Source organism: Rattus norvegicus, chromosome 4, assembly GCF_021556685.1.
Source record: "Rattus norvegicus strain SHRSP/BbbUtx chromosome 4, alternate assembly SHRSP_T2T, whole genome shotgun sequence".
Taxonomy (NCBI): Eukaryota; Metazoa; Chordata; class Mammalia; order Rodentia; family Muridae; genus Rattus; species Rattus norvegicus.
Window position 1 is genome coordinate 173,170,770 of NC_141537.1, and position 10,296 is coordinate 173,181,065.

A 10,296-nucleotide genomic window follows, 5' to 3' on the forward strand; every position below is an offset into this window, starting at 1 on the left:
CGACAAATAGTAACTATATATGTACATTAATTTTAAATATTGCCCAGACATTGGAGTTACTTAGGGCGTGTAAAAATATAAATTCCTCACTATTTGAAATGTTATTTCTGTAGGCTGGAGAAGTCCTAAAATGAATTCTGATAATTTACCTAGATGCACACTAAATGCTCAACTCCCCTCCACACACCCACATGTGTGCACACACATACACACACACACACACACACACACACACACACACAAAGGGGCTCTTTAAATGTCTATGTTCTCCATATTGCTATTCACCATAGATGTCCATCTAGCTACTGTCATTTATATATGCAGACCAATGGTTTTCTAGCCAGCTCATATATAGTCTACAAGTACAGAATTCAAGTGATTAGGCTGATAAAACATTTTATTTCAACCACTGACTTGACATGTCTTCCTCTGTATAATCTTTTTCTAGACTTCAATATAGTTATTTTAAAATATTTTCAATGACCACTGCATGCTGGAATGTAATGAAGAAAATTTGCATTTCAGAGCCGTCATACATTTTCTAAAATTATACAGGTTATTATTAAGGTTTTCGATGTGGGCCCTGAGAGGTCTGGGAGACACTAAAGCAGGTACTGCCTGAGGCCCTGTCACCCTGGGACCACGGTTGCTGTTATAATGGACACATACATGATGTACCAGGTAGTGGTGTGGTCACAGGAAAGCCTGCCTCACCTCTCATGGGAGAGCGGGCCCCTAACCTAACTTGCCCACAGCACTGAGGTATAGGTCATAGTGTGGGCCAGGGAGAGCCAGCTTTGGTCACCATATGGTTCTCCTCAGCTGACGGTGTTTGGTACAGACGCAGGCAGAGAACAACTCATCCTTCCTAGTGTGGCTGACCACTAGGAGTTTGACCATGCTCCAATGGAGCACACAAAATGGACTTTGCAGGGGGAAGGGTCGTGGGGAAAGTGGAGAAAACATGGGAAGACTAGGAGGTGAGTAGAATCAAGGCACATGATGTAAGATTTCTAAATAATCAATAAGAAATAATTAAAAAAAGAATTTAGATAAATTTTCTCCCTTCCTTCTTGAGACTAGGTTTCTAGGCTATTTTCTAACTCAGTAACATAGTCCAGGCTGTCCGTGGCCTCACACCAATCCTCCTACCTTCGCTACCCATGACTGTAGAAATCTTATTCTACTTTTCATTAATTTCTTACCACCTTCTAGTTTGGATGCAAACGTATAAACTTTGCTCTGCCAGTTTTGAGCTTATATTGTTTAAAAAGTTGTGCAGAGCTTTAAATGTTTATCAGTTAACATGGTGGATTCATATCACAGCGAAGAGGGATGCATTCTGGATGACACAGTCGCGAAGACATCTGGCTACTTCCTCACCAGACTGACTTGGCCTGAACAAAACTTGCCTGGCCCAAGAATTACAGAGAAGCAAAATTCTCAGTGGTGGGGACTGGCTGCTTGTCTAGTCTTTCATGGCAGCCATGGAAAACTTACGGGCAAAAGTCTATGTTTTTAAATAAATCTTTGTAACCATATTCTAGAATGACCTCGAAATTAATTCCTGGTGCAGAGTTTTTAGCCACAGATAATGCTGTATAATTAGCAGCCATTTCCAAGAGAGTTTACATGCATATGTTTATATACGGAGTCAGTTGTGGGGACCCAGTCATGGCCCTCAGTGACTGCACAGACCACGGGCCTCAGCATGCCACCCACATCAGCATGCTTCCAAAGACAGCAAAGCCCGAGAACATCACCAAGGTATCAGGCAGAGGTACAGACTGCATTACCCTTGATGTCCTTGGGGTATGAGGCACCAAACCCTGTAATGCTCAACTGGTACAAATTTGCATATATCCCACACACCCTTTTCACTTTAGGCCTGTCCAGACTCTTGGCTCTGAAACACCATGCTTTTCCCTCTGCAAAAGTGCACACTCCAGAACGTCAAGAGTGAGTCACAAAAGGAAAACCTCATAAAGTTTTAAGTGAGTTTATGATTTGTGCTGAGCCACACTCTTACCTTTCCTGGGTATCCATGGCCTGTGGGTGACAAGTTGAACACAGCTGAACCTTCATTTCCAGATGACTTAAAAATACTACATCCAGGGCAAACACTCCATATGATGTTTTACCGTGCTGATTATTGGATAATGACTAAAATCTTCTGAGCCTGTGTAATGATGCAATCTACTCCTTCCGGGATAGTTTGTATCTATAGTCAGCCAAATTCATACAGATAGTCACAGTAACCTTTTCACAGGGCCAATGGGAGTTACTGCATTCATTAGGTGACTTACACATCTATCTGGGAACAGCATGCAGGAGGAGACCGTGAGGAAGGGACTTCACAGTTATAGATTCCCTGAAGTCAAACCCATGTGGCTGGGGAGATGGCTGAGTTGGTAAAGCACTTGTAATAAGCACGAGGTCCTGAGTTCAGATTCCAACACTGGTGTAAAAAGCCAGGCATGCAAGCAATTCCCATCATCTCTTCTCTGAGGAGGTGGAGATGGGCAGATGCTAGAGCTCACTGGCCAGCCAGATCAGCTGAATTAATGAGCTCTGAGTTTCATGAGCATCTCAAAAAAAAAAAGAAAGTGGGGATGGGCGGGCACAACGGCTCTGCTGGCAAGGGTAGCTGTTCCAAGCCTGACTGCCTGATTTCAATCAACAGCACCCTACAGGGTAGAACAAACTTCTCCTGATACTTGTCCTCTGATCTTTACACGCACACCGCAGGTAAGTATATGGTTGTTTTAGTCAGGGTTTCTATTCCTGCACAATCATCCTGACCAAGAAGCAAGTTGGGGAGAAAAGGGTTTATTCAGCTTACACTTTCCACATTGCTGTTCATCACCAAAGGAAGTTGGGACTGGAACTCAAGCAGGGCAGGAAGCAGGAGCTGATGCAGAGGCCATGGAGGGATGTTACTTACTGGCTTGCTTCCCCTGCCTTGCTCAGCTTGCTCTCTTATAGAACCCAAGACCACCAGCCTAGGGATGGCACCACACACAAGAGACCCTCTCCCTTGATCACTAATTACGCAAATGCCTTACAGCTGGATCTCATAGAGACATTTCCTCAAGGGATGCTCCTTTCTTGTGATAACTCCAGTTTGTGTCAAGTTGACACACAAAATCAGCCAGTACAATTGACCCCTTGTCAACTTGACACACAAATTAAATCTCAACCCTTACTTTCTTACTCATCCCCAAGATCTAAATAACTTTAAGAGCCCTACAGTCTTTACAAATTCTTACATATTAAAATTTCAACCCCCTTAAAATATCCAATCTCTTTTAAAATTTAAAGTCTTTTTACAATTCAAAGTCTCTTAACTGTGGGCTCCACTAAAATACTTTCTTCCTTCAAGAGGGAAACATATCAGGACACAGAATCACAATCAAAAGTGAAATCAAACTCTAACTGTCCAATGTCTAGGATCCACTCACAATTTTCTGAACTCCTCTAAGGGCTTGGGACACTTCTCTAGCTCTGCCCTTCGTAGCACACACCTTGTCTTCTAGACTCCACATGCCTGTTCTCCACTGCTGCTGCTGCTCTTGGTGGTCATCTCATGGCAGTGGCATCTCCAAAACACTGCTGTCTTCTGCTGCAACTAGGCTTCACCAACAGCCTCTCACAGGCTCTCTTCATGGTGTCAAAACCTCAACTCCTTTGCATGACCCCTTCAGTCCTGGGACATCAACTGCAACTGAGGCTGCACCTTCACCAATGGCCTCTCACAGTGCCCAGTCTCAGCTGCTCTTCATGACCCCTTCATGCCTTCAAAACCAGTACCACCTGGGTGACTCTTACACACTACCAAGCACTCTTACACACTACCAAGCACAGCCACAGCACGAGGTACATCCCTGGCTCTCTCTGGAACACAGCTTTTTTGTGCTCTCAGAAAACACTTCCCAGAAGATTTCACCTCAGTGATGCTGGTTTCAAAGAAATGGTCACTAATTTCTCTGCTCCAGCTGACCAGCACCAAGAGTCGCAGTAATGCAAAGGTTTTGCTCTAGCAGTTCTGGTTTCTTGTTAGTCACAGCTGATTCTTCAGCCCCAGCTAACCAAAACCACAGAATATTCACAATCAAAACAGCAACCGCCCTGATAAGAGTCTTTAATTCTCCCTCTGAAATTTCATAAGCCAGGCCTCTTTCTGCCCTGTTCTCAACATTTTCTTCCATGTTTCTACAGAACATCCCACAGAACTCTTAACATCCCAATGATTCTTCTAGCTCAGTGTTCCAAAGTCCTTCCACAGTCCTCCCCAAACATGGTCAGGTTGTCACAGGAACACCCTACTCGGCTGGTACCAATTTGTCTTAGTCAGGGTTCCTATTCCTGCACAAACATCATGACTAAGAAGCAAGTTGGGGAAGAAAGGGTTTATTCAGCTTACACTTCATGTTGCTGTTCATCACTAAAGGAAGTCAGGACTGGAACTCAAGTAGGACTGGAAGCAGGAGCTGATGCAGAGGCCATGGAGGGATGTTACTTACTGGTTTGCTTCCCCTGGCTTGCTCAGCTTGCTCTCTTATAGAACCGAGCATCACCAGCCCAGGGATGGCACCACCCTCAATGTGCTGGGTTCCACTCCTTGATCATTAATTGAGCAAATGCCTTACAGCTGGGTCTCATGGAGACATTTCTCAAGGAGAATACTTTCCCTGTGATAACTCCAATTTGTGTCAAGTTGACACACAAAACCAGCCACTACAATGGTGTAGCATATGAGCTCAAGTACACACGCACACACACACACACACACACACACACACACACACACACACACACAAACTCATACAAAAAAGTAAAATTTAATGAATTTTAAAAATAATACGGAAACTGAGGAAGACATTTGACATTAAATTCTCGTCTCCAAAAATAATATGAAACCTGAAGAGCCATTTGACATTAGATTCTTGTCTCCATACAATTGTGCACACAAATACATATGAATCCACATGCATATGTGCACAATCCCTTGCCCCACACCACCACATACACACACAAACCATACAAATATGTACATGGTACCTACAGTACAGTAGCCAGCTGCAAATGAACCCAGTTGCTCAGCCTATAACTCTTAAATTAATTATTAAATTGAACCAATAAATTATTTGACTCTAAGCTTGTTTTTTTTTCTTTTTCTGTGTACTCTGGTGGTGACCTTTGAGGGTAATCTGTGGACTTTGCTGGATGACTGTGAGGGAAGTTGTCCTCAATATGCCTCAGGGCATTGAGCAAGCCCTTTGCCCAAGGTCCTGCTGATGGGACTAGTGTAGAGAAGGAGAGAATCTAGGGGTTCCTTTCCTAGATCTGACCTTCCTGGGTAGCTGCATTCTGGGTTTAAGTTTGCTCAACTGCACAAACAAAGAATGTTTAACACATAAGTAGGTGAACTGGTGTTTAACTTATTATAGGTAAGTAAAGATCTAGATATTTCAGTCTATTTAAATCAAACTTGCAGAATTTGAGGAAATGGGCTTCAACCCCTCCCTCCAACAGTATAGATCAAATTTAAAATCTGAGAAATAAGGTTTTTAATTCAAGCACCGAAACTTCAAAGCTGTGGGTCTGACAAAAGCATTAAAGCAAGTGTTGAAAGGATCAAGACAAGTATTCAAATGTAATTGAGGTCCTGCTTAATTACTTAATTAAGGCACAGCTACATAGGGAGGATGAGGACTCGGCGATTTCCAGCCCAAACAGCAATTTTGCTCCTTGCTGCAGGGATTAACTTTAAAACTCGGTGGCTGACTGCGCACGTGTCCCTTCATCAGGAAAATGAAGTTTGAAGAGGGCAAATAGAACCCTCAGCTACTGAGTGTGGTCCAGAGGCCCTGAGTTTTATGGACAATGAGCCTTTTAACCCTGAGAACAACATTCTATGGTGGAGATTATGGGCCGCATTTGCTGAAAGCTAAGCTCAAATGCTTTAAGATTCGGGGCAAGAATTACACAGTCTGCGCACGGTAGAACCAGACAGGGAACTGGGCAGGCGTTACCCAAGGTTTCTGCTCTTCGTAGTGTGTGTCACCATCTCCAAGGGGCTGAGCACAAGTTGAATGGAAGAAAATATATCCACTGATGATGGAGGTGGGCTAACATTGAGATTTTTGTCAAATTAACAAGAATATCATACAGGAGTCTAGATGAAATTTTCTCTTTAGTTTCTGAAATCACTCCCAGCAATTGTCAAATATTGACTTTTTCTGAGCACATGCACACATGCACATGCACACACGCACATGCACACACACATTTTATACACAAACATATTATGTATGTATGTATGTATGTATGTATGTATGTATGTATGTAGTCTATAATCTACTTGACTCAGATAGGGATGCTAACGAATGTCTAAAAAAAGATTCTGTCCAATTTCATCTTATAGACCCAACGGAGTTATCAAGGTTTCTAACACGAGCACAGTTAACTCCCAGATAGCTGTATCTTCTGGAAATCCTTGGTGTACCTTATGGTCAACTACACTAGCAAAGAGTCCTATGTTCAGTTACCTCTCACCTCTTATAGACTGCCAAAGAGAGGAAAGACCACACAAGGGCCAGCTCTTGAGATTCGTGAGCCTTGGGCTGGAGAGATGGCTCAGCCATTAAAGGCTAGGCTCACAACCAAAAATATAAGAGACTTGTGAGCCTTAAACTCCCTGTCGATGACCACAAGTGCTTTTCTTGAGGGTTGCAGTGCCCACGTTCACACTAGAGGGAAGATGAAATCTCTCGCTCATCTGTACCCAGGAGAGAAGGCCACAGACAGTCTAGAGAGTCTTCTAGGAGGTTCTGCATTCCTAGAAAGGTAGAAAATTAGAACTCACAGCTCCAAAGGTTCATAGTCTGTGTTGAAGTTCCTCCATTCACCAACTAGACACAGTTGGACAACTCAGTGTGCATCCCCGCACCGTGGTTGACTTAATGGGGTGCTAGTGCTACTCATGTCTACCTCCTCAACTTGTGATAAGGAACCCAGAGTAGTGGTTCAGGCTTTATCCTCACCACCAGGAAGGCACAGGTGGGAGCATCTCTGTGAGTTTAAGGGCCAGCCTGATCTACATATGTTGCAGGAACCTCTCTAACCCAAATAAGCCTGTGCAAAGAAAACACAACTCGATTAATGTGAATACAAGCTCCCACCTTGATTGGGCAGATTTACACCTACACTACTCTATTCTCCCAGCTATGAGATTCCCTATACCTTGCAGCTCCTCCAGGCCATGTGCTTTTGCTCCATCTTGCTTCCACCTCCTCTTCCCGGTCAACCCTCTCCTTTCTCTCTCTTCCCAACTCTTCTGCTCCACCTTCCCTCCCCTGCCCAATCACTGGTTCTCACCTTTACTTTATAAGTTAAAATGGGGAGAAGCTTCTGATGAAATCACCCAAGTCCTGAGTCTATGACTAGGAAGCAGAATTAGTATCAAAATAAAACTCCAGGGCAATCCACAACATACATAGCGAGTTTGAGACTAGGTAGGGCTACATAGAGAGACCCTGCCTCAATAAATAAACAGTTAAATAATTAGCAATAAAAATAAAGGAATGCATACAAAGAATCTAACTAAGTATTTAGGGTAGATTAGAAGACAAAATCAAACCAAAAATACACCCTCCCAAACCACATCATAAACTATGTTTTTACCAGTAAATTGAGTTACTGGTAAAAAGTCCAGTAATAGGAAAGAGATCTTGCTTTCAGTTTCTGGGTGTCAGGATTAGAGGGTAACCATTACTGCTGTCTAGGCCCACAAGACTTACTCAAAGATATTAGTCTCACCCCCCAGAATACCTTCCTCATCATAATCCTTAATACAGCCAATTTTTTTCTGCCATAGTCACATATCTGGCTCTGAAAGTAGACATCTTTGTTTACCAAATTTTGGGAGTGCAGTCAAATGATCCCGGAACCTTAGACTCACTCTCTGTTCTACCCTCACTAGAGGAAGAAGAAGGACTTCATTATTTTTCTGGCAAGATTGGCTCTAAAAGAAGAAGAACCAGTGATATTCTGGATACTTTGAATCTGAATAGACAATACCCAGAAGACTGTCACCGGGACGGAGGATTGTGACTACCAGAGCCCTGAACTATAAAAAGAAGCTCTGTCTCAAGAAAGGAAACCAGGAGACCTGAAAGATGGCTCAGTGCTTAAGAGCACCCACTGCTCTTTTGGAAGACCTGAGTTTGGTTCTCAGCACCGACATCCATGATTGGTACCTCACAACTTCCTCTAACTCTAATTTTAGAAGATTGGACGACCTCTTTCCATCCTCTCATCTTTGTGGGCACTGAATGCATGGAGTATACATACTAAGAAGCAGGCACACATACATGTAAATCCAAAAGGAATGTAAAAAAATCACTCTGTTTGCAAGATATCCCAGAGAAGACTGAGAAGAGGATCCATTTCTTTTAAAGGCTCCTTCTCTAATCAGGGATACAAGAGATGGTCAGGACCTCTGAGTTTCCTGGAATTTCCACCAGAACTACGAATACTCATGGAGTAATTTGAAACCTGATGATTTTAACCAAGAACTAATTTGGAGAGTGACAGCTCAGCCTGGAGATATTGGTTTATGGCCACAATCTTCGTCATTCTGCTTCAGTGGTATGGACCAGATGTGGGTGTCAGGGAATCTCCCTAGCTGATTAGGTTGCTGTAGACACACAGGCCATACTCTGCATTAGCTCCCAGATCTAATCAAAGGGAACAGACTACTTGAGTCTGTGATGCAGACATATTGGCAGCTGATGAAGGCTGTCTAGAGGGATTTTGGTGTAAAACCAAAGTACATAAATGCTGAAAGCAGTTTGATTCCAGCGTACAAATTAAGGGTAATTCAAAAGGAAATGGTTATGCTAAATATTCATTTCTTTCTTGACTTACATTTTCTTTAAAGTTTGTCTTTACATGTATGAATCATTTAAAATAACTTATCTCAACTCACAAGTGACTTAAAATATATATTAATTTTTTATTATTATTACTCCTTTTTTCTGGTAGCGTCTTATACGACTCAAGGTGGTCTCTGATTTACTGTGTAGCCAAAACTAGATTTGATCTCCAGAGCCTTCTACCGCTCAGGCACTCAATGATAAGAGTGCACCACCGTGCCCAGCTTAAAATGTGCATTTTAGAAAATGTATTTTAAAGTATATTGAATTTTTGCCACCTTTTAGCTGCTCATTCCTCATGGTCCTGTTGACCATGTCTATTGGTCTGGGCTAATGAACCAAATGAAGTGATCAAAGCCTGAGCTCAAAGCCTGAGACCGAGGAATCAGAAGCCCTGATTATGATGTCTGTGTTGTCGCTCAGGTCCATTTATTTACCAACAGTTAGGTAACTCCAGCCATCGCCTACCTACCAAATGTATTTCCTGTTGTTTGCTGGACACCCTATGGATGTAGACCATTGTGTCTAATAATCTGATTGCTCCTGCTCTTCCCTCATGTCCGATATGAAGGGTCTGATGCGTTCTTGCCTTGAAGCTAAGTTCAAGTCTTGTTTTCGTTGACATCCTCATGTTGGAAATAGAAAGCTAAACCCACCTAGTACAGAGTCGTAGGACTGCAAAGTAAACACACTTCAAGGGAGGGCAGTTTCTTGTCTACTTTATAGGTTTTAGATCTATGTGATTTATATATGTCTCATATATATGAGACAGAGAAAGAGAAGGGGACTGTGATACAGAGTAATGTCACATTAGTAAGATATATACTACCCTATAAAGGCTACAGCATTGTTCATTTATGGATTCATCTCTTATCACTTGTGTGTGTCTTTCTCTGTGTGTGTCTGTGTGCACATGCGTGTGTCTGTGTGTCTATGTGTATGTGTGCATGTGTGTGTCTGTGTGTGTGTTTCTGCATGTGGGGTGATATTCATGTGTTCACATGTGTGTGGGTGTGCTTACCCATGTGTGTTTTGTGGGGAGCTGGAGGCTGACATCAGTATGGCTTCCTCAACAGCTTCATACTATGTTTATTATTTTATTTTTATGTTTACAATAAACTTACAGTATTTACGTTACCTTTCTTCTCTCTAAACACCCCCATACAACCCTTCTTGCCCTAGTTTGAATCTATGGCCTCTTCTCTCATTAACTGGTGTTACATGCATATTTATGTATATACCTGTGTAAATGTACCCTGTGGGGTCTGTATATTGTTACTTGTAGGTAGGTTTTTGGGACCATTTTCGATCTTACGTTTTAAGATAGAATCTCAAGTTAAATGCAGAACTTGCCATT